Source organism: Phasianus colchicus, chromosome 7, assembly GCF_987193195.1.
Source record: "Phasianus colchicus chromosome 7, bPhaCol1.hap1.1, whole genome shotgun sequence".
Classification (NCBI taxonomy): domain Eukaryota; kingdom Metazoa; phylum Chordata; class Aves; order Galliformes; family Phasianidae; genus Phasianus; species Phasianus colchicus.
This window is the reverse complement of record NC_143442.1, coordinates 21,509,328-21,535,580: the sequence shown is the minus strand read 5'-3', so window position 1 is coordinate 21,535,580 and position 26,253 is coordinate 21,509,328. Positions and strand designations below refer to the sequence as shown.

Genomic DNA, 26,253 nt, shown 5'->3' with positions numbered 1-26,253 from the left:
GCTGTTTAATGTTGCCAGTGCCAGCAGAGTTTTCTTGAGGCGATTGCCTTTACATACATAGAAATCTTGTTTCTATGTCCCAGCTTTCCAGTGGCTTTAGTTGAACAGCTGCAGAGAATCTGCCCTGTGATAGGAGAAAACTTTATTTTTATGGAGGATTTTCTTACACAATAGAAGTGTTTCAGTGTCTATTCATACCACAGCTGACAGATCAGCCACAAACATGATGTATTTGTACATCAGCAGTGCTTTGCTGTTGGTATTATGTGAGCATTTATGGGTCTATTTCTGCAGTGTGTAAATAAATATAAAATTCATAGACAGTTGGAAACAGTTTAGTCTCTTGTAAGGCTGAGCAGCAGATGACTTACTAACTCCCGTGTCACTTTGTGCATCTCTGGATTTGGGGTGCGCGTGCCATGCGTGTGTCAGATCAGTCCAGGGACCACCTTGGAAGAGTCAGAGTAGAACACAGCAATGTAGTCTGTTGCAGTGTTAGGGCCACAGCTGTGGGGGAATGGAAACCTCATATTTGCTTCCTAGGGCATCTGTGTCCTGCCAGCAGTCTGATCTGAGAGAAGGAAGCTGGTAAGGACGGACTATATGCTATTTATTAGCTGGTGCAGTTGTGCAGTTTCTCTAGGAAAAAAAGCCTGAGACGTCCTCTGAGTTTATTTAGGATTAAAAATCCCAGTGAGGTAGGCAGTTTGTTGGGGTTCATTCACTTTATAATCCAACATATTGACCTCTATGTCATCACTGACCTCCCTACCAAGAGCAGAAATATCAGTTTCTTCCATCTGTGCACAGTACTGTTTATTTTTATTTAATAAAAGCAAGCCCCAAGTCTGTTAACTATTATCCATTTTCCTTTGCAGAAGATATATCTTACCAGTCATCACTTAGAATATCACTTTCAGACTCATTTTAGTTTATAGCTCCAAATATTCCTCATTTGCTTTGAATAATTGTTTTCTGTTGAAAATTATGTAGTTGGCTTGTTAATTAGTAAAATGCAAACAGGATGCATCACTACATTTTTAAAGCTGTGGTGCCAGCTAGTGGTGAGAGATGACAGAATCTCAAGCTTGACATTTCTGTAAGCGTACAGTATATTTTTATCTGCATCATGATAACGTGACATTAAATTTTATTTCTCAGTTACCACTACTTTGTGACAAAAAAAAAAAAAAAAAAAAAAAAGGCAAAATAAAATCAGCAGCTGCTATCCTTTTCTAGTTGGATTTTAATTGAGTGTTGTTTATTTGAAACCTTCCTGCCATTAGTGATGGAATAATTACATCATTCATCACACTGTTTGCCAGTAAAGTTTCTTAGTCTGTAATTTCTCATTTGTGAGCATCAGTTTCTTATGTGTTGTGGACCTGCGGGTGCTGCTTTACCTTTCTAGAATCCTGTTTCAAAAACAAACATGCTGCATACATGTAAGGGTCTAGCTGTGAGCAGCAAAAAGATGCTTAGGCAGTCCCTGCAATTGATTCACTCGAAAACACCAAGGAGAGCTCCAGTGTGACCAATACAGGGTAAAACTCTTCATTGATTATACTTACTTGTAACTGATGCAGCTCATTAAGGTGAGAGTCCTATGTTATTAACGTGTAAAGAAAGTTCAAACAATTCATTTTTCTGTATTCAAATGAGCTCACAACACAAAAGGAAAACACACAAGCCTTAAGAACATTTGTAGAAAATTGAAAATACATATATATTTTTAATGTTTTTTTTTTTTTTTTTTTTTTAAACAAAGATTATTGACAGGTCATCTTTCCTAGTTTAATTAAATGAGGTTGTGGAAGGTTCTTGAATGCTAATAAATAAAACGCAAAGATGAAGCATTTCTTTCATTAAATAGTGGGAGCTGTTTATAACTATTACTTACTACTAAAATCAATTATTATTACTAATATTCTACCAGTAATTTATAACTGAAGGCACTCTGAAGGTTGTAAAGCAGAACTTTTCTTTTTAAATGTCAGACATAGCCATGAAGGTCAGCTGCTGTGAATAAGGACACCTCAGATGAACACAGCTGAACACACTTGTAATAATGTTTGTGAAGACAGATCTAGCGTTAGTGACAGCTGCAAGCGGTAAGCAGAGCTGTCACAGCCTCACTTCCTCTCTAAATTGTATCCCTACAGTGGTGTGAAAATACAGCATTGTATTCAACTGAGAGATCTGAAGAAAACAGAATGATTTTTGTAGCAGATTTAATCAAATGATGTAAACGTGCAGGAAATTTACTTAAAGTATGCAAAAGTATTAACCAATGTAGGAAACAGTCTTCTGTTATTAAAATAGTCTCCTAATAGACATGAAAGGATCTCAGAGAGCCACTGTAAATGTCTGTTTGCTTGTATGTAGCCAGCTGAAATATACTGTTACAATTTCATCATATGCTTCTTTTTGACCCATGTTCCATAGACAGTGTGTTTCTGACTGATGTGCACTTTTTTTTAATGCATGTACCTAATTTTCTACTTAAATGTAAAGCCTAGATTTGGGGCATTCTGTAGGTTGGCACAACCTCTTGGGAGCTACAGAACTGTTGATTCCATAAGGTTTTAGTTCTTCAGAGAACTTATCATGAGTTGTCCAGTTGGGATAGTTCTCATGTAGTAGATGTGCACTTTGATACTTTGGTAATGTAGAGACCAACAAGGGACATTTTCCAGCTTCTTCTTCTTCTTTTTTTTTACTTTTGGTGTTTTAAATTAGATAATTATCCATAAATGTATTATTATGTGATTAGAGTGCCATATTTATGTTGCAATTTCTTTCTTTTATGTAAAGCTAATTCCACTGTCATTGAAAACAGAAACTTACTCATATTTTTACTAATCTCTTCACGTCTGATGATGATAATTCCATCAGCACTGAGATTAATTATTCAAGATATTTGACCTCCAAACAAAATAATGTGGAGTTCAGAGATCTGAACACATTGACCAATATTTGTAATATTGAAGTGTCCATTTGAGGTGTTCCATATGAACCATTTTTAAAGGTCTTTTAAAGTTCGTTTCCTTACGTTTAATTACTGGATTAACAATACATTTTCCAGCTTAGTTTCTTTGCTTCTGTGGAACATTCTGTTGTTATAATAGCCCTAAGATAGTATATTTCCACAGTATTCTAAATGATGCAGCCTTTTGCATCTCGTAAACCTCTGAAGTTTATGAATGTGTACGTGAAAAATGCTGTACAATAGGTTAAACTCAGTGTACTTAGAAGAATCCAGATTTTTAGCATAAATTTTGATTAAAAAAAAAAAAGTCCAAATGAATTTCCTTTACATATGCTATTTTCTTGATGTCTACCCATGTTCTGTTAGGGCTGAATTTGTTACCATAGTTGATGAACAGAAAAAAAGATTGGTAGAAATTCTGATCTCAAAAGATGTGTGTTTAGAAGGCCTCATGGCAAAAATGCTTTCCCTTTTACAAAAAGCCACCACATTATGATACCCAATGGCTGAGCTGTCTGCCCTTCCCTAGGAGTGCTGTTACTGGAGCCTGCATGGGTCTGTTTGTCAGAATGTGCAGCTGCCTGGAAGGGGAGATGGCCGCATCTGTCAGGGAGTTATTTAGCTGACAGAACTCCTAGTGAACCTCAGCAAAGAGTGACTTCACTTGGGCTAAATGTTAAGCTTGCCTCCTGTTCAGTGCCTTACTTTTCTCCGAAAGTCAAGTCCTGAACTAATTCTATTGGACCCTAGGTACACTATGGAATGTAACCAGCCTGTAACCCTCTTTTACACAATTTACAAATGTAACAAATTTAAATTAATGCTGGTTGCAACAGGTCCACCCAAACAGCGTCTCATACGTAGTTATAACAGAAATGCTAAGTCACGGCTTGAACCAGTAATTGAGCACCTGGTGGGAAGGCAGGGCCAAGCCAGGGGAGCTCAGGTGCATGCAGTGCCCCTGAGTGAGTGGAAGGGGTGGAGCCAGGATCTGCCCTCTTTTAATGGTTGGCAGTGGAGGTGAGGGGATCTTGCTGGAGGTCTTTGTGTGCGTGAGGCCTTCTAAAGGTAAGCGGTTTTTGGTTTTTCTTTTTCCTCCCTTTGTTTTTGTGTTCATGGTTGCTGGATTTATGCTTGTCCTTGCTTTCTGTAGCCTAGGATTTTGCCACCCTGCTATCCTTTCTGTTGCATTATAGTGCTAGAGTAGTTTACCATATCTTTTAGATGTCCTTAGTATCTGGAAATATTACATCTCAATAACATCCAAACAATCTGATGTAGTGGATTCCACTGCATTTTTAATGATAATTTGTGAAACCTTCAATTCAGTGTTGTTCTTATGTTGCTAAACATGGAAGTCGTTCATGTAGCACTTCTCATCTTACCTTTTTTCATATTATTTGATGCTCCCAGCAAAAAATTTTGTCATTGTCTTTAGAAGTGGAGCACTCATAGTAGATGTGTTTCATACTTAGCTTTACAGCAGAGCCACCAGGGGGAGCATACACTACAGAGTTTTGTGGTACAGATTTTGGGCATTTTTCCCCCTATTTTTGCAAAGATGTGTGTTTTCATTTATGTAGTTATATTTATGACAATGTGATCAAATGTTTGTGCTATGGAGCTACCACAACCGTGGTGGAAAGCTGAGCTGGCTGTTGTTTTATGATTACGAAATTAACTTTGATTTTGCTAAGTCTTAATTCATTGCTTTGTGTAATACAAATAATTCTTCTTGGACCCTGGAGGAGAGAGGCTTCCCTCCAAAAAAACCTCTTGCATTATACCCAAGAATACATTGTTTTCTTTAAAGCCCCATAAATTTAAGGACAGGTTAAAATGACCACACATACTTGCAAGGTCAATCCCTCCATCAATAATAATGGTACACATTGTGTGGAGTTCACCTGTGTGAAATAGGTTTGGAGAGACGGTTTCAGTTTTAGTTGGGATTTGAAGACATGTTTTCTATGTATGCAAAGTATATTGTGTGAAAACCTGTTTTTTTGGCTACTCAGACTCTTAAAATGTGAAATAGCTCTGAAATCACTCTCTCATGCCCTGTCGCTGTGTTTTGGACCTGCTCCCGGAGTTGACAGCACTTTTACTAGAGATGTCAGACTAGAAAGGTGGTTTTTGTTTGTTTATTTATTTATTTTGTATGAACTTGTGTGTTTAAACAATAGAGTGAATTATGCATTCATCTTGAAAATTATAGCGTTTGTGTCATGATTTAAACTTTATTTAAATACTTTTTTTGTATTTAGCATTATTACTCTATGTTCTTGGTTAAGCTGGGCAGGGTTGATTATCATTAAAGTGTTATTTATTTCTATTTTATTAAGCCCCTTTTTACATTCATGTTACAGGTTAATTTATACTTTTATTTCATGCACTACTTGGCTTTACTGATTAATATGCCCCATGGCATTCAATAAAGCCAGGCAGTGGAGGAAATAAGAGTGGTATTAATTTCTAACATTGCTATAAATTTGCCTTAATAAAACTAGCTCAATAACACTGCGGTAGTAATACAATGGATGCTTCCAAATTGTTAGCAAAGACACAAATGAAAGAACATCACTTTTTTTTTTTTTCCCTTGAATTTAAGAATGCTGGGCTGTCTTTTTACTGGTGTTCACGTCAGACTACCTGTTAAAATGCTCAGTGCTCCTCCTGCACAGTGTTCTAAAAAGCAGTATGCTTAAAGGGAAGAGATTATTTTCCTAGGCAATCTGTTCAATCAGAGACAGATACACCCTTTGGATTATTTAATCCTTTCAAATGTTTTATGGAATGTCATGATCACTGTTACTTAACAAGCTGCTTAAAAATGGTTCTTAATGTATCAAAGAAAAAAGAGAAAATTTTGGGGTGTACAGGCAAACAACAAACTAGAAAAATTAGAGTAATGGATTTTCTCCTACACAGGTAGAGTTGCTGAATGTTTGCTTTGGGTCTTCAAACTATTCGTTACTGTGGTAATATTTGTTGCTATATTTTATTTATTAACAATGACAGCTGTATTTTCTTTGGGTCTGGACTGTGGATTTTCTTTTTTTTTGTGAAATGAAATTCTTAGGAAAGAGCTAGCTATGACATTTGCTCATTTATTCATACCAGTATTCCTTTCTTGCTCAAACTTCTGTTGGCTTAACTGAATATTTTTCTTAGAGTTTTATTTGACTTCAGTGCAGAGTGAAAGCATGACAAAGAAAGTCAGCATACAAAAATCTGAACAAAAGCGTATTCCAGCCAAATCCTCAGAACTTGAGCTTGGAAGGTGCATGGAAAAGCCCTTAATTGCTCCTGAAGCCAGTGGGATGTGAGCCTTCTCTGCACTTTGCTGGGTCAGACCTTCATAAATCACTCAACACACTTTACAGGGGATCACCTATGGGGTGAAAGGCAGCAAATGTTTAAAAGGATTAATATAAACATTATATATCAAATGGAACTTATTTTTACATTCAGGCAGCTATGAAAATAATACTGTCATTTTGATAAGTGTATTGGTTAGTTAAAATCAGATAGTCAGCAGACTATATTCTGTCATTTCATTTCCTTAAATAAATATATACATGTATGTAGTCCATAGGCTGAGGATCTACCAATACAGATTTGAATTTTAGGCTTTATGAATAATCTTCAGTGAATTTATTTTTCTGAATAGTTACAAAACCTGTAAAGAGGAATATTATTACCTTATTTACTGTAAAACTCATGTATGTCCAGACATACCATTTAATTTGCTTACATGGTGATGGTGGAATTTAATTATGGCAAATGACTTCATCTGAGCATTCTGTAATCTTTTAATTGTAAAGCCACAGAAGTCACAAATGGAAATGATCTCTGCACGTGTGTTGGGTGCAGGCAGTTCAGGTCTGTGCAATGTGTGGTGTTTTATCTGGGCTGGTTCCCTCTCTGTGTTCCATTTTATCCAGTGTTTTCTCAGGAGAGCATGTAATTCCTAACTGAAAATTAAATGTCTTCCTGGATTGTGCTTTAACCAAGATACTAGCCAACAATAGGAATAGTGGTATTTGCAGTGATGTTAGATACGATGTTTTACATGGAGATATAATCTGTTGTTCTTTGGGGGAATTTGCCAAGTGCTGTGTCAAGCTGGTTAGCTCACTCTAGAATCATGCTTCAAGGGAAGCTCTTCTGTGTGCTGCTGGAGTGAGGGGAAATGTGGTTGGCTCAGTAGACCATCAGTTAGATTGTTTTGGCACTTTTATCTAATTTGCCAGAAATGCCAAAAAATCTTCACAGCATATCAGAATCAGTGAGATATGCAGTCAGTGCTTTCCATCCCTCATTGGTGGTTGTAAAAGTTTGGGCTGCTCATTAGCTCCCTGGCTACAGCTGTTGGCCTTGCATGTAGGGCGTATGTAGAAGGTATTCAAAGCATTTTATTCCTAGCTGCGTGTATAAGACGTAAATGTGATTGGAAGGGAAAACTCACAAGAGTAATTTTCAGTGTTTAACCACCGACGCAAAGCTATCTATCTGTTTTCTTCTGGTATCATTACAGCCAAGTAGAATAAGCTGCAGTGCTTGCAAAACAGAAAAATGCATATTTGGGCTGTGAGGCATAGCACTTACAGCATGAAGAGGACTTTTTTTCTTTTTAACACTGTGAGAATCGTGGGACAGGATGTGTAAGAATGCCTCAGCAGCCCACGTACTGCAAATAAAGAAGGAAGGGTTAAAGCAGCGCTTTTCCCTTTGGGAGACTTTTAAAAAGCAGTCTGTTTTAAAGGGGTGTCTGTAAATAAAGGGATTTAATGGAAGAAGGGTAAATAACTGCCACCCCCTTCATTGTGCTGGAGTGTATTGAAACAAGGATGTTCATTTCTGCCTTGACATTTCTCCAAGGCTCGTTTATTGATAGGGACAGAATTCATATTTTGATTTCCTTTGCTCTCCCCCTGCCCCTCACCCAACGCACTTTTATGGAGCATGGAGAATTTTCTGCTTTTTGTGGAAGGAAATTCTCACTGATCTGCCGTTCTGCGTCTCTGCAACATTTCCATACCCATTGAATTATGGAATTAAAAGGTGCTACTTTTATTTACTGCTTGGCAATAAGTATTACATATTTTTGCAGTTGGTTCTTTATAGCACAGTCCTGGAAGAGGAACTGTGGTCTAAGCATTGTTGTTCAGTTGGGTGTTTCCAGCCATGCGTTCAGGTGACTTTTGTTTCAGTGGGAATAGATCACCATTAAGGTGACATTTTCTGGGAACCTAAAACCTGAATTTCAAAACAGAGGTAGCCAAGTCCCTGCCTGTACCGACAGGACTAGTCCAAGTCAAACACAAGAAACAGGCGAGCGTAATTAGGATCATTAAAACACTTTCTGGACACCTGAGGCAAAAATAGATGGAATGACACAAGTACAATACCGTGTCTGAGCAGTTTGAAAGACAGCTGATCTATTCCATTGCTAATACTTAGCAGAAATTCGAAAGGCATCTTTCTTTAGGCCCCCGAGCACGCAGCACGTTACGCACCGAGCCGCGCTCCGGCGGCCTCCATTAGCCGCGCGGGCACCGCCGGCGGGAGAGCGCCGTTCCCCGGCCGCCGCTGCCGCGGGGCGCCGGGCGGAGCCGCCATCGGTATCCGCAGCGCCGCTCCCGCCCCGCAGCCGCCAGATGGCGCCGCGCCCCCGTCCCGCCCCCGGGGCTGTGCGGGGCCGCTGCGGCTGGAGCCGTCAGCGTGATTGATGCGGGAATGTTCCCGCCGAGATAAAATATGCGATAAACTTAGCGTTACTCGGCACAATTCTTATCAGATGATCGTTTGCCAGCGGTCATTATGGGATCGCTGTACTGAGAACAGTATCTCCGTCCATTCGTTCGTTCTGCGCCTTACAGCCTTCGTTCGGCAACAACACGCTGGATGTATTGGATCTCTGCAGTGTGTCACTGCCTTTGCAACAGAAATTATTTGCAAATAGTCGCAGCCTTACTAAGGAGATAAGAAAATAAAGGCAGTGATAGGGGTGTGCATGAAGGAAGACGTTGTTTTTCATGTAGCTGAAATTTGTTTCCTTCTTTGCTTTCACATGTTTAACATCTTGTATGAAAGGAAGGTGTGGAGAGATGCACTGCCCAGTGTTCTGTTGGTAATATTCCAGCTGATAGTTTCGGCAGGTGTGCTGTTTTAAATGCAATCCTGAACACAGCAGATATGGAGATGAGCTTAGGAACGTGTGCATTCATCTGGAGTTCATGGAAACACTTTCATGTGTGGGCTGGAGATGTGGATATGTAAAAGTAAACTCTGTCTTTGTTCCTATCGTATCACCGCTGCTATTTAGGAGATAAATAACAATTATGATAATAACGGTGATAATAATAAGTGGCGTGGAGGGCAGAGAAAAGAATTCTGCTGCTAGTGAGAAGCTTCAGACATTCTGGTCTACCCTCTTAATCCATGTAACCCACAGAAATAAGCTCTGTATTTAAATTTCAAGCTGAACAAGCACGTATTTCTTTTTCTCTTGCATTTTGAGCAGATGAAGGGCTTTTAACAAACCTTTTCAAGCCTCTTGAGTAGAAGGCTATTCGGAAAATCCTAAGGGAATGTAGGTGTCATTTGGTTCAGCTCAGCCCAGGTACGGAGTCTGACTGCACGGTTCAGGCATCCACTGGTATTTGCAAAAACATGGCCTTTTTAATAAAAAAATCAATGGGCCTCATTTTATTAGGTCTTCCTGAAATTGATGCTGGGTACCCACACCATTTCTTTGTATTCAAACTTTTTTTGTGAACTAAAACTGTTACGTCCAGATGTATTTATGTGTGTATGTATACATGTAGAAGACATATAGGAGGTCATCACAGATTGGTGCTCTCAGCCTGATGCCTTTAGTACAACAACTCTTACCAATATCTCAAGTCAAGGCATCTGATGTAGTAGGGACAGCTTGTGTCAATTGTAATTGTTTGTATTATGATTCCAAACCTCTTTCCAAAAATCCACCAACTTTTGTATTTGGATTTTCAGCTCCTGTTATAATCCTGCACACTGAATTCAGCTAGAAAATCTAGGGGGAATGTGAAGTTTTGTGGCTTCAGAATTCCAACTCAAGAGATGCATCTGAAAATATTCTATTTTCCATGGTTATTTTCATCCTGCTCTTTGTTTGTGAAAATATGTAGGAAAAATGTGTTTCTAAAATGTATTCCAAACTGTAATAGTTATTACAAACCGGGGGCTTTCTGTTTTAGACTCTTGAGTACCTTCTTGAAAATTGCAGCTTTTTTTTCTTTCTGGCATCTGTCATTTGGGGGGGGGGGGAAAAAGTTGGGAATGGAAGAAGGAAAAGATGAGAAATAGATTACAACAAATGAAATAACTCCTTAGGAACAGTATGCTTCTCACCTCTGGGTGCCACTGTTCCACTGTTTCTCATTCAGTGACCATCTGCATAGAAGTCCATCTCTTATTGGAGAAATATTCCCTGAAAGTAACTATGGAAGAGAGATTGCCTGTATCTCTGGATAATCAAGAATCAAGTTTCCAGCTTGCGGATGCTTGTTATGCTTTGTTTTGATATGCAATTTACATGCTGATTAATGAAACGGTAAACAATACACATTTGTCCAGTTTAGTAAGCAGTCTACATTTTGTTTAAAACTTCTTTCCTCTATAGTTAGAAGTTGGAGTGAAAATATCCTCTTCTACGTAAATGAGCAATAGTAAGTATTTATTAAATATACAAATTCACTGTAATCATTCAGTTGATTTAAACAAGTTGTACAATATCAACAATAATTTATTTTATTGCCCACAGCCTACTTAATTCAGAAGTCTACTGACTGATATAATTTCTTTTCAACTGCTGTGGAACTGCTAATATTCAGAGTGAAATTAATTGCAGGCTGTGTATTCAGCTGTTCCACCAGATTAATTACATTATGGCTGTTTCTCCTAGAAACTCAGGGCAACTCATTGCTAAACAACAGAAGACCTCAACTCTGAACTGCACTGTGGTTTTTTAACACCAGTTAAATAGGAATCTTCTATGAATGAAACCAAGTGAATTGAACTCCATCATTGCTCTCAGGCTGTCTTTTGGGCATCATTTTCAAAATAATGATGATTGCATTTTAGGACAAAATAAGTACTGTATCTCACCCAGGAGGAAACACTGCTGCTGTCCTATCCCTACTTTAAATCTGAAAGTGTTCAGCCAGCAAGTCTTCCCATGTCTGCTTATAGACAATAGAAAGCTCCATGATAGCTTGATAAATACAGCTCACACCTATTTATTTGTTTGTAGTTGTCTTTTGTTGAGGGAGTTAAATTCTTTGCTTTGGATAGATATGATGATCTATTATGTTCTTCATCTCTAACCATTTGACTGTCACTTACCAAATGGGCATTTCTTCAAAATGTCAGAAAAAACTCAGACTAAAACATCTGTTAAAAGTTAATTTCAACTTTGTCCCAGATTCATACACTTTTCTACCCAGTTTCATTGGAAAATCCCAAGTAAATAGAGCACTTCAAAATAACAGAATTTAACTTTATCCTGGGAACATGAAGTTCAAGTTTTGGAAGGGGAAACGTGTAATAAAATGCTGTTCAAATGAAACTGGTAAAGCTGTAAAATACGTAAGTGGAAACTTTGAGGAAACTGGAAATCAAGCAGTAATTTAAGTTTCACACAACCACCCTTTGCATGCGTGAGTACAAAGGAGAGACTGGGCACGAATGTGAGTCAGAGCCCTCCTCTCAGGAACTGAAGGGACAGAGATTCCCAGCATCTGTTTCCTTAACTATCACCCAGAGGATACTGGTGGTAAATAATAGTGCGTAAAAATAGAATCAGAAAAGTAGCTCAAAAACAAATGAGGTACTGTATTTTTCAGTACTTTCAGAGGAGATCTGCATCCCGCTTAGCTTTCATCTATGTTCAAATTAGATGTGTCAAATCACATTCATGTCTAAACAAATTGTTGTTAAAATCACAAGCATAGGTCATTAGGATATCCCACATAATAGCCAGCCTAACCTGGAGCATAAATGAGAGATTTTTGCTGCTCGCATATTCTAATGGTTGCATCAATGTCAGTGTTGTAGAACAAGGTTGTCGAACCTTCTGGAAGTGCTTATCACTGCCCTTCCTTTGATATTGAATCAACTCTGATCCAGCAAAGAGACTCCAACTACAGCATTTGTATGTATGAATAATTTTAGATGTCTCATGGAACTGCAGAGAATTGCAACATCAACAGTGAAAGCTGAGCTAATGATGACTTTGCCTCAAAGAGCTTTAGTGAAATTTAATTCAGCTGAATGCTTCATCTGGATGACAGTATAGAGTTGCAAGGAATTCTTATCGGTGGTGAGAATTCAGAATTTATACTTGAGCACGAAACACGTTGGATAATCTTATTGATTTATTAAAATGATGATGCCTTACCAAAATGTCTATAATCAGTATGGAATTGTCTTCAGTATATCCTACTTGCTGCTGATAGACTTTCTGCTGGGGGTGTGAATGTGACTCTGGAACTTCTGAAGAAAACACTAATCTTTTATTTTAGAAATAATGTGTAAATAATGAGATATTCATACATCTTATAATATTTTAATAAACGATAGTTACAGATTGCAAGAAATACAGCAAGTTTAATGAATTAGATTTCCAGTTAAGGCAAGTTAACAATATTTAATGGAATTGATCCAGTAAGTTACCATTGACAACTGTTAGTGCATAGCATTTCAATTTCAATAGCTGTTATCAAGAGAGAATAAAAATGTTATATCTGCTTTTAGTGTGTTGCCTCCTTGTATTTTGAGGATATACCTTTTTTACTCTTGTTTTATTCATCGTAAAGATTATATATTTCCAATACCAGATTTTTTTTAAAAAGGCCTTTTCTAGAAAAATTCATAATTTTAGTAGTAGGAGCCCTCAAAATTCTTGTGGTTGAGGAATATTTGATAAAGCAGTAAAAAGCTTACAAAAAGAAGAGAACAATCATACATGCAATAAATACCAAGAAGGAACCACTGTTGGTTAGAAGTTCTGAAGCAGTAAAGGCCAAGTTCTACAGTGATGATCGCAGGCTGTCATTTTGCTATTTCTGTCATTATTAGAGATAATTTGATTTAAATCAATATCTCAAATGCAATAGTCAATAGACTGATTATTTTAAAGAATATTTAAGTCATCAGAATATTTTAGAAAATCTTATTTGAGTTTTAAATAGAAGTCTAAATCTCTTTTGCAGAATTTAACAGTTTGAAAAAATATACTTGTCCTTCTGAAACCAACAGACTTACCAGTGTCTCATTTGACCACAGGCATCTATTACTTATGATTCTCTGCAGCATACTTAATCCAGTGACGCTCTTCTGTTCATCATAGTTACCTTTTTAAGGCAGTTTTTTTCTTAAATAATTGGGTTTCTAACCTTGAGGGAAAAACTACATTTTAAAAGAAAACATTTGTAGCATTTTTTAAAAATTTTGAACGTATTTCAAGTATTTCTGTTCTTTGTTTAGTTGGAGGCAGTTTTCAACAGTGCTGTATTGTTATGCTAGATGTTATTAGTCTAAAGTTTGCACTGAGACAGAGGTCTCTCCCTTGAAGAATTCAGGGATAGACTTTCAAAATCACTAGTTGCTGTTGCATCAACATGTGCAGCCGTCATGCCCTGTGGCTTCACATGTTGTGCTGAGTAACCGGCTTATGTCAGTGGGAAAACATAACTCAAGGTTATTCGGAAGTCCCACTGACACAATGATGGTCCAAGTCCAGTCATTCTCTTGTACTTACTCTTGTTTGTGACATGATCATTTCTAGTGTTCTTTTCCCCAGCAGTGGAGTTGTGTAGTGTGGTACTTTGGTGCAGGTAGTGTTTTTTACTGTATGCTCTCTTCTACTATTTGGTATTTGTTTTCCGTTTTGGGTCACATACTAAGGAGTCTTAGCAGCTGAGATTTATTCATTGCAAATTATATGTTTTGTCTTATGTATGTTGCTGCTAAGAAAGTGTGAGAGACTGAGAATCACACAGAATCACAGAATTGCCAGGGTTGGAAGGGACCTCAAGGATCAAGCAATGTGAGGGAAACAACACAGGAATATTCAGTAGTCAGGTACTTTTTTCTGCTGCCCTTACCGAGTTTTCTTAACAGAAAACTGAAGAATTTAAATAATTATTTGAAATAATTATGTATATTTTCAGTATAGTTAGCATGTGTTAATTACCCAAAGCTGCTGCCTCTGCCTGCCCCCTTAAATGCTATGTGAGTTCTTTAAGTGGAGAGAAAACCCTAAGAATGTAAGGCTGCTAGTACTTTGCAATGTACAACTTTTTTTTTTTTTACAGTTTTCAAAGGACTTTTGGTCAACTATCTTGCTGTGTTTTATCCCAGCGATTGTATAGACAGCAACACGTTTTTGTATTTATGCTGCTTGTTTTACTAGGCTGGCTCTGTTACTGGAATGCAGGAATTTGCTGATTCATGCAGTGATGCTTTGCAACATCCATTTTCACACTGTACTTGCTCAGGAAAACCATGTGGCTTTGCATCCCCGGGAAGCTCTGCTCGTAGCCCCGGAATCAAGAGCTATGAAATGACTAGAATTGTCTACAGACAGTTTAGTCACTGGAGGCAAGATTTAATGAAACTGTTGACTGTTGTGTTTGTAGAAGCCATTGTAAGCTATGCTACACATTATTTCTTGTACTAAATGAATGTCTAGGCTTTAGAAGTAGTTTTAAGTGTTTGCTGAATTATGTTTGCCCACATGCATGTTTAATGCATAGATAAAAATATGTATAAAATACAATACAACCATCTCTATATAAATGTGTTTGTTACGTAACTCACTTGAACATAATGCCTATTTCCATTGGAACTAAAATAAATACAAAGAGCACAATAACACTGCCTGATAGAGCAAATTCTCAGCTACAAAGACTATTTTTTAACAGAGACAACTGCATTAGCTATGCCTTTTTGCCAGCAATGAAAGAGAAGTCTGCATGCTGTGCGAGTCAAAATCTGCACCACTGGAGGTGATCAACTGTTTCTGTTGCTACTGCACGTACCACCTAAGGCCTCACTGTGCCCACATCCATTGTTTTCTATCCATAAATGTTCAGCAAGCACCAGTGAATGTCAGTGGGTGCAGTGTTTTCTTCATGGAAGAATTCAGTGACACACCTTTGCTTTGTATGCGCTTCTATGTCAGATGCCATTCTGTCACTGCCCCTCTGCTGCCATCTGTCACACAGCAACAACATGTAATGGGACATTGGTGGGAAGGTTCAGCCTCTATTGTCACACCACCCACATCTGCTGTAGACATCATGGGCCAACATAGTAGGAAACGTTATTTTCAGAGCAACCCTTGAATAAGCAATTTAAATAGTTACTGGAAGATGTATAGGCTAATGGAAATTGGATGCAGTCTCAATACAAAATAGAATGATTTCTAGAAATTCACAAAAAAAGCTACAGAGTTCTGATGTCTTGAAGAGAACAATTTTAGATGAAATGAATGACAGGACCAATGTTGATGTTGAAGAACTTTTGTGCCTGCTTTCCCACTGGGTCCTCTGCTACAAGTGAACAGGAAGTGTATTGTCCTAAAGTTGTGGGAGGACTCTTATCTAATTGTTACTAAAGACTCTAATGTTGTTCTTCTGTGTAAAGCCCTTACCCATTCTGAGAAAGAGGACATTTTGCCATGGACTTTCCTGGAAGAAGAAGAAGAGAAAAACAAAACAAAAAAAAAAAAAAAAAAACACAAAAAAAACAACGAACCAGTAAAACCAAACGTTCTTCTGTAATATTTTCTTTCTGTTGAGGCTTAGTTTTTAAGCTTTTGTTTTCCTAAATCTGAATTATCATAGCAATTAACATCAACAGTTATATTTGTATATACATATTATCACACTTCACCTGTGCTGCCAAAACAGTAAGGGGTGACCACACAACAAACAGCTTGGGAAGGCTGCTAATCTCATGAAAACAAAGTGAGAAGACAGGACTTAGCATACCAGTTCACCACTACCAAAACTGAGATACTGTACTCCTACACACCTTACCAGCTGCTGCTTTCCCTGCTTTTCTTACTGCTTACTTCGTGGCAGCCATAATGCTCGATTCTTGTCTGTTTGAGATTAAGGATTGTTTTTGGACAGGAATAGAGTGTTGCTGAGGCATCAAGTAAGTGGCAGAGCTGTTAGGTTAGGCAGGATGGCGCAGTCAAATGAAAGAGCTGGGGGAAGGACCTGGGATGGGGCTGGGGAAAGACATGGTTTCTCTTTCTGGTACTAAATATAGTACAAGATTCTAGTTTCTCTTATAAAATCTTAAATTCACTGTCACGTGGGTTCTATATAAGTTAATTATTTTAGCAAGTTGATTCAAAGTGTGCTTAAATCCACAGGAGTTAGGAAGCTAAAGATTTTCTCATGTATAACATCTAATCTGAGAGGCTCTATTCAGTTCTGAAGTAAATTTTCCCCCATCTTCAGTTTTTCTGGCTAGTTTTCAAGAAAATGTAGAAATCTTATCCAAGTGTCAGATTTGGTCAGTAGCCAGTATTTTATGGAAATATGTATGTAGAAAATGGGAGTCTACCTTGCAAAAAGCATGGGTGATAGTGGATTTTTTTTTAGAGATGTAACTTTTTAGACTCTAAAATGTCACCTTTTAGTAGAGAGGGTCTTGTATGCTGTTTTCTTGTTTGGAAAAGTCTGCTTGTGTATCCTTCTAGTGTCTCATTTAGTTTTTGCTTATTTATTTATTTATTTATTTTTGGTTTTTATTGGCTGACTTTGAAAAGAAAAGCAGAATGATTGCAGTCTGTGATCCTTTCATTCCTGAGGTGTGTCCTTTTATCTTCTCAGGGGTGGTTTTGCGTTATCATGCCAGCTCCTTTCTTGGCCTTTTAACAGCCTACTCTAAGTTACAGCTCATTTACTGAGATTTCTATTTCTCAGCTAATAAGCAATTTTAACTTCTTGTTTGCAGGCAACTTCTTTACAACACAATAATAGAGTTTGTGGTATGAAACTTGATTCCCTCTTGAGCTTTACAAAGTGGTCTTTGCTTATCACACCAGCTGTTTTTCAAAACAGTTACTTTGTTTTAACCAAACTTCTTGGAGACAAACTGCTGTTACCTCAATTTTAGAAGTGCAAAAACTGAGGCATGTGAACATATGAATTAAAAGGATTACTATTTCTGTGAATAGTTTGTCACTGCTGTTTCTTGTTTCTTCAGAGTGTATAAAAAACATTGTTATACAGTAGCATATTCGAAGAGCAGTTTCTGTTGATTTCAATTACTCCTGTCATGCATAGAGAACACTTATTTAGTGATCGCTAACAAAAAATGCTTTGAGTGGCTTGCTGTTGTATAAAAACTTTGTAGGTCAGAGATAGCATCTAATTCCTTAGGACAGGTTTCAACTGCCTTAGGCAAGAAATCATCCATTCTGTTTCTACTAACTTTTAATTCTTTTAACTACCTCACTTAGCTCCTGTAATGTAACAAGTATATCTGGTTGATGCAAGAAAGGTTAAAAAAAAAAAAAAAATCTGAAGTGGGAGATGTAAAACATTACAAGAAAGATGAAAAAAGAAGCCAGTAATTATTAAAGCAAGTTTTTCATGTATGTACATCAGGTAGGGAATCTGAAGAAGACTTAAAAGGCCTAGAAGTTATTTCTAGAAATAGCTGGATGAATTCTGTCACACACACAGCAAAGTTCCTAAAATGAAGTATAGTGACAATCCTGGCAGCTGCACTCCTGAGTGCCAACTCTGAACTGCACTTGAATTTTCAGCCTTGCTCCGCAGTGGGAGTACACCTGCACCCTTTTGTCTTCTGTAACAAATGAAGCAGTGGAATCTAGAATGTCTTCTGTAATGATTCTAGCATAGAACAACTCCAAACTGTGCAGCCAGATAGGGACTCTAAATGATCCAAAATTCTTTTTCTTTCAATCCTTATCATCTGCTCTCATTCCCACCTGCAGTTCTGATTCTCTCTGCTCATAAGGATGCTTCTATGTCTTGGGTTGTCTTTTGCTTTAGTTATGTTTATGAACATCTTAGAAGTTTGAAGTCTCGTTTCAGTGTTGTGGGATGAAAGTTTTCAGTGAATAAATTCAGCTGTGCCTCGTGTGAACTTCTGTCACCTGTAGACTTTTATGAGAACTGTTCATGGTTGACAAAATTGATGTTAGTGGTGGTTTAGAACAGCCTGTAGATTTTGCAGAAGCTGAACAGTACTTTGACTTCTGTTTAATTAGTTCTCAACCTGCATACAAAATCTATAAAAATCAATTTATTTCAAGCAGTCACAAACAGAATGGAAGGAAATGTTTCTATCCGTAACTCAATTCACAGAGGACACTTGGATCAAACAGTTATTTTTATCTGCTATTTATAGTGACTAACTGTTCTATTAATGTGTCTTGCAGGAGTGGTTTATAGACTAATGGCTGAATCCGGTCCTAATGGAAATGTATGGAACTCTGCTGGCCACATTCAGTTATAGCAGGTCTGGAACAGGGCCATTCAACTCAGTAGATTAGTGCAGGATGTAAATTGGTGTTGAATTTGATTCACTGTGGTTATTAGCTGTGTGAATATGAACAGAAAAACAGTCTTGTGGGAGGAAAAAAAATCAAAAACTAAAATTCAAAAGCAGTAATTCCATTGGGCATTTCTTCAGTAGGTGTTCTATGAAGTGTTAATAATAACCAATTAATTCTCTGAATGCAGCACATGCGCTTTTTTTTTTTAAACAAAGTTTTGAGTGCTTGTGGAAATAGGCTCCTTTAAGCTCTTTACAAGACACTGAATGTTCAGTCTGGTTTTTAATGCTTGAATGTTTTTCTTTGTTTCTCTTCCTGGGAATATGATGCAGGATGGACTTCTGAGCTTTCTGTGTGTAGTGATGGTTAGGACCAGCCCTGCCACTGATCCACATTATGGATCCAGATCATACTACTTCAACACCATGTTCTAATATAAGAGAACATTTTTGTCAGGCACAAAGTGTAGATGTAGCAAATGTAGTTCTATGTACACACATTTCTGAGGACATGAAGCCTCGCTTCTTCATTCTGTCTAAATCACTGAATCACAGAATCGTAGCTGTTGGAAGAAACCTCTGGAGATCATCTAGTCCAACCTCCCTGCTAAAGCAGGTTCCCCACAGAAGGTTACACAGGAAAGTGTCATATTTATAAGAAATGGTAAAATCCTTTCTCAGTCTTTTCTTCTATTATTGCTTTTGTTTGAGCAAGGAAAAAAGATATTACTCTTATGTAACATTTAAATGTATGCCTATGCAGTCAGTACTCAGTATCTGGGATCAGAATCTATCCAGTGGTATTCAAAATTTAAAAAAAAAAAATGGTTACTGCACCATTTTTAATGAAAGAACATAGAACATCTTTCCAGACAAGTAATAATAGTTTTTATTTTGCTGTATTTTTTAAAGAAAATTGTCAACAGCTGTGATGTAAAATTGGTTATTTCCTGGCAGTTAGCACTCAAATTTCCCATAGTGAGATTTGTTTTCCTAGCAAATTGATGCCTCAGTACCCTAGGATTAAACTTCTAAATCATTTTAATGAAATGCTTATGTTTCCATTTTTAATTGTTGAAGTAGAAGGAGAACAAAACTACATAACTGCAAATGAGATTGGATTTCAATTTAAAGAGAAAGCTGTTGTCTTAAATAAGTCCAATAGCTCCTGGGAGCCAAAACAGTTTTCTAAAGATGATAACTTTGAACAAAAAAAAAAAAACAGCAAAAACAACCAAAACAAAAAAAAGCTGACAATGTATATTTATAAACAAGAAAGTCATTTTAATTGAAAAGTTGTCTTTAGACATTATTATACTTTCACGGTAAAACAAGCTTCAGCTTGAATCCAACAACTTCATAGCTTTTGACTGTCCTAGCGTTGTACCCTTATCAGTTGTGATGCTAATTATTTCCCCTTTGACCCTATCATCTGATTCTGATGATATCAAAGCAAACTTTAGAGATTAACCATATAATTATTGAACAACTGACATCATCCCATGGCAAGGTTCATTTTTTTCCTTCTGTTCAATTCTACTGTTAAAGTACAGTAAAAGTCCTTTTGTATTGTGACGTTAAACAGTATCTTTTCTATAAATGCTGTGTATGCTTATTTCTTTCATGAAGCAAAGACGAAAAAACACTTCATATTATGAATGTGGCTTTTTACACTCTGGCTTAACCTTTTGCAAATGAAAAATACAAGGTCAGAGGCAGTTATGCTAGAAAATATTCACCTGGATTGTTGTATTGATTTTTTTTTTTTAAGTGAAAGCCAACAGCATATGCTTAGAAAACGCATTCATAAGCCCTAATGGCATGCTTCAAACATCAGTGCCCTCGCAATCTTTCCCCCTGTTGCCCTCTTTGTTACATTTACTAAAAAATAAACTGTTTCTTTTTTGTTGCTTTTTGGGATCATAAAGAATAAATTTGGTCATACGTGAAGAGGTAACTTTCATCTTACACTTCTATTGCTTTTCTGAGGAAAAAACAACAGTCAGGAGAAAAAAAATGAAGCAGAAAATCAGAAGCTTTTATTAACTGCTCTTACAGTGTCAATAGATTCATGTGTCTGAAAAACAAGCAGGACCTTTGGGAGAGAACATGGGTTCACATTTCATATTTATAGCCATTTAAATAATTCTGGATAGTATAAATAAATCTTAAGTTGAAAACAGTTTGCATTTATATTCATCTTTTAAATCTTTAGGTGATAGGGTAGAGAAGTCTGTAGATAAACCTAGTGACCAGCAAAAGCCATCAGCAAATGCCTATGGACACATAGCAGAAGTAAAACCAGAAATATAGGGGAAAATGAGTTATTTCTGTTGCAACGTAGGCACTAAGATCTTATATCAGTTGGAACAATTTTTGAACCTTATGTGAAGCCCTGAAAACCACTGGTGTCTTTTCTTTGATTATAGAGGTCTTTAGGTCAGTAAAAACTTCGGTCTCTTGTCTCATTCAAATTGCAGATCACTGTCAGCCAAATGCTTTCCTAGCGTTGCTGAAACATTGTTCCAACACTGATTTGTAGGAGAAAGAAACCACTTGCTGAATCACTGAGACCACTTCCTGACCATTTTAATTTTACGGGAAAAGAGAATAGTCATAGGATATTGAAAACAATAGGCTCAGCAGCTTTTTGCTGGGGGAAATCTGACAATAATGGCTTTTGATTTAGAACTTATGTGAAAATAATGTATCTTTCTATAGGAAATCTAGGAAGGAAAATGTTACTGAAGTTTCTTCTGCTATTTTTTTTTTCTATGAAGTCAAATTTATGTTGTGAGTATTCATATCAGATATATAACTGTGAATCTGAAATATGCTGTTCCCAAATATTGCCCTAAAATATTGAATTTTTTTTTTTTTCTGAGAAAAATAGTGAGTACCCAAAACAAGTTAATAATAGGACTTCTTTCTTACCTCATTTAGGTTATATTCTCTAGAAAATGTAAAATAAATTAATGAAGAAATCTGGAATTATATTATGTCAGTATCCGTTTATAGAAAATCCTTGTCTAATCTCAGATGAGACGTGGATCAAGTAGTAGATTCTCAAAGACTGATAAAATGTTTTGATAATTTATTTAGAAATTGGCTATGAATATTGAAAATTGTAAATTTTACCACTGAATGTTTTCTTATGCTTTTGTGAGAAAAAGGGAATATGGAAACACTGTTTCTCTTGATATAAACCAATTAGGTTATGCAAAGGCATGAATTATAATATGATGATCAGCTAAAGCAGTCAGTCACTGAAGCGGTTTCCATGGCTATCAAAAATCATTGAACAGTAAAGAAGGGCTTAGTCCTGAGAAGTGATCAAGTGTTTGTTGTTTTGCTTGTTTTAAGGTTAAGCTGAGATTGCTGAATTGACGCACTCAGACTTGGTACTTAGATCTAAGTTAGACTTAAGTCATTTTTGTATGCCTAATGATCTCTAAGAACATGTAAATTCTTCATGTAATGCTCCTGCATATCTAGGATATAAGTAACAGTTTGCTATTCTTGTTACTAAAAATGAAATCTGTGCAAAAATTTACACAGTATTGAAAGACTAGGCTATAAATTAAGCACTGATGAAAGTAAAGCAATAGACACGAGAAGCAAACATTTCCAGATTTATATATGCAGGAATGGTTTTTGATATGACTATTTAGATTCAGGAGAGCGAGAACTGCATCATGCATGATAGCAAGTTCTGAGAGGATGTCTGTTGAATGCTAGATAATAACTGAATGGAATGAAATATTAGAAACTATTAGGAAAGGAAGAGAATCAACCTTTTTTAGAGCCATCATACAGTTACGCCTTCAATACTATTTGCATTTCTGATCCCCTCATTTAAGATCAGAATAGTAGAAGTAGAGTTGTAGAATAAAACTGGAATGATAATAAAAGGAATAACTAAATTAGGATTGTTCAGCTACACAAATGGCTAATGGAGAGAAATACGGTAGGTGCCTTTAAAATCTTGAGAGGCACAGAGGAAATTCATAGGACTTGAGGTATAGGATGACAGACTGAGAACTAAGACTAGCTTTTCATGCAGTTTAACTTGGCTTTGAAAGTTTTGGTCCTTGGACATTGTGGTTGCTCAAATTTTATCCTGGTTTAAACAGCAATTAGATAAATGTGTTGAACAGAAATCCATCAAGGACTACTATACACAGATATTACCCATAGTTCAGGAGTCTCTCTTGCAATGCTGGGAGCTGGAAGAGTGTGCAGTAAAGAAAAAACTTCCATGAGGCTGTTACTGGATGAAACTGAGCTTTATACTTAAAGCTGTCTTCATAGAATTGTAGAATCCTTAGAGTTGGGAGCGACCTCTGAAGGCCATCTAGCCCAGCTCCCCTGCATGAACAGGGACACCACAGCTACATCAGGTTGCCCAGGCCCTGATCCAACCTCACCTTGAAAGTCTTCAGGGTTGGGGCATCCCCCACATCACTGGGCAACCTGTGCCAGTGCCTCAGCACCCTTTCTGTAAAAGATTTTTTCCTTATATCTAACTTCAAGCTCAGGGACGCTGGATTTAAGCCATTTCCCCTTGTTCTATTGCCACAGACCCTGCTAAAGAGTCTGTCCCCTTCTGTTCTGTAGCTCTCCTTTAGATACTGAAAGGCTGCTATCAGGTCACCTCACAGCCTTCTCTTCTCCAGGCTGAACAGCACCAGCTCTCAGCCTGTCCTTGTAGGGGAAGTGTTCTATTCCATGGGCTCATAGAGCAATTAATTTTAAGGTAGTTGCCTTTACGTTTCCTTTAACAAATACACACTCACAAAAGCAATGTAACATAATTTGTTACAGTATCAGAAAATCAGATAATGTGATTCATGATTGTATGTGTATGCAGCTGTCTTTTCTGATGGCAGTGTGACTGGATGGCGTACTCTGGTCCAGTGGTGAATCAGAGCTGGTGGGCACAGTAGAAAGACAGTCAGATGAAATCCCCAGACCCCGAAGTCCTCATTCACATGCCTACTCTACTTCTGTACAAGACAAGGACTACTGTCATATTTGTTCATTCTTCCTGTCACTATGTGACTTCCTGTCACATTCTTCCTGTTAGGGTTTACTTCATAATTAATTGTTTTATTTATTTATGGTTATTGCAATTTTTAACATAGAAAAATAAATTATTCGCTCAGGCAAAATTAGTAAGAAATCCATAAGTACAGTATCACAATATCAAGCCCATAATGTCTCTTTAGTGGATAAGCAATGCAATAGACTAAAATATTTCAATGTTTATACAGAAAGAAACAAAGGAAGATACTGAACCTTTTTTGGAGTGGTGGTACAGATGTTATCTGTATCCAACACTTGAATCTCCAGGGGAAAAGAAGTAATCTCCTCTCAAGTAAAACATGTATCTGCCTGCTTTTTCTTCTGCTATAATGGATAGCTAAAGGAAATAAACTGACTCAGCAATGGTACTGTAAGTCTCCTTTCTCTTCTCCTGCTATTTCTGCCGATTGAGAATTAGTAGATAAATAGTCTGATTAAAATCTTCTGTCTAGATACAAACTATAGCACTGATTAAATGGATCATTTTGCCAAGGGAGATGTAGCTGAATTGTCCATTTTTCATTCAAATGCTCAGACTTAAGGGAGTAGCTTCCAGCTCTAAATATATTGAATAACCTGATGAAGAGAGTATGAAGATACACGTTTCTTCTTAGATGAATGGAGTTGCTTGGCTAAATGAACAACAGCAACAAAAAAAGGGGCTGTTTATTTAGATTCTTTTACGATGAGTTTGATTCCACACAACAAGGTGTTGATTAAACACAACAAAAATTCAAGGTACCCACATTAGAGTACTTGTACAGCTTTTTTAAGGTTCCAGTACACAAAAGCAGCGAATAAATAATTGGATAGGAAAAAAAGGCAGAGAGAGTAATCAGAAAAGAATTATCATTCAATCATAGTTGAATAGAAGTTGTGCCCCATAGGAATCAGTAGTTGAACCATGTTCATTCCACTCTCTTAAAAAGATTATGACATAAAAGTAAAGCAGAAAACTTTAACAACAGAAGAAACCGTACACACACAGTTTAAAAGCACTGTTTCGCTAGGTGGAATACATTTTACATAGGAAATAATTCCTTTGAAAATATAATGAAATATTTACATTTTGTACTTGTTCTGTTTATTTCAGTTCATATTCATTCTGGTTTTCTTAAATATATGGCAATGTATAATGCATTATAAGTGAATTAAATGGATGTATTTGTGTTTATTAGTCATCAGGCTTTAAGTGGTTCTCCAGATTTATAACAGCTTTAAAATGGATTCATGGAATTTTAATGCCAAAAGAGATGGTTATGATTATCTAGTTTGGCCATAGACTGTTTCCACTGGGGATTCCTCTTTGACTCTGACTTGTGGCTGAACTATAGTAAATTTTATAGAAAGGTAGTAGCAACAGAACGTGAATGATTTGCCCACTTAGCACTCACAATTACAATCTTAAAGCACCTTACATGTTTTTCATATGCCTGATTATTTCCATTATTTCTTCTAGTGAATATTGGAATACATGTGAAAGCTCAGGGTTTACTTCATAATTAATTGTTTTATTTATTTATGGATATTGCATAGAAAAGTAAATTATTCGCTCAGGCAAAATTAGTAACAAAATCCCTTATGTATGTTGATTCTGGCCTCACTCAGTGTCTCTCCTCAAAATATTATTGTGATTAAAGTCATAGTTAACATTTAAATAGGTTTTTATGGGTTTGAACAAGTGGATGAACTACCTGAAGGGAAATCTATCTTGAAGTAGCGTAAAATGGGGAAAAAAGAAATGAAACCAACTTGCCTCATATTAAGGAGGCTGTAGCATAGACACTTTTGGGCATTTAGGGTTAGCAAGGAAAGCAAAGAAAATGTCAGAGCTGAACATAAACTGTACTTGCTTGTTAATAATTGCAGGGCAGCAATTTATCCAGCAGTGTTTGAAACCATGCAGTGTATTACACTTCTGGTGGTTTTTGCCAAGAATATCAAGGAAGTCTTAGAGATTAGTGCAAGTCTGATTGTCAGAGATGCAGGAAACGACAGAAATGGAATTTGTCTAGCAGGATTTTGGTAGGAAAGTGCTCAGATTTTTGAAATGCTTGTAAATGCAGTAAAGATTTAACTGCTATTCTAAGTAGCATCTCTTCAGGGATGAAGTTTAAGGAGTCAAAATCATGAAAAGGTGTTATTGCTCAGTTACTCTGAGAAGTAACATTTTGTTTTACAGTGACACTAGGAAGGGACAGTGTTGTGTATTGCTTGAGTTTAACTTTACACTTCAGTCACTGCTCACTGTGGTGGGCTTTTCTCCACGTTGTTTCATGTGTGTCAACCAGAGGAGAGAGGGGCGGGGGGGGGGCAGGGGAAGGCAGCCTGATATTAGTATTACTGGCAGTATCTAGTGCCATAAGTTTCTTATGTAACTTTTCATTAACATGGGACATGAATGAATGGCATTCCTTGAAGTGCAGAGATACTTGAAAGCAGCCATGGTGTCAAATGGCTTTGGACTTGTTTTTAGTTCTATTTTTAGGACTGGTTTTGGCCTCTTAAAAAAATCAGCAGCTTATCTTTACACTTCTGTTCAAGTCAGGAGAGGAACATGAGTGTGTGTGAGTCATAAAGGACCT

At 37.0% G+C, this 26,253-nt stretch overlaps 2 long non-coding RNA genes across 3 annotated transcripts in view; both read left to right on the top strand.

Moving 5' to 3' along the window:
• LOC116232825 (uncharacterized) overlaps positions 1 to 26,253 on the top strand; it is a 405,094-nt gene that overhangs the window by 10,286 nt on the left and 368,555 nt on the right. The gene's annotated exons all lie outside the window — the stretch shown is intronic.
• LOC149917264 (uncharacterized) lies at positions 4,026 to 15,910 on the top strand. The gene is made up of 2 exons (XR_016468034.1): positions 4,026 to 4,057; positions 14,962 to 15,910. It is a non-coding gene; the product is annotated as an uncharacterized LOC149917264 (long non-coding RNA).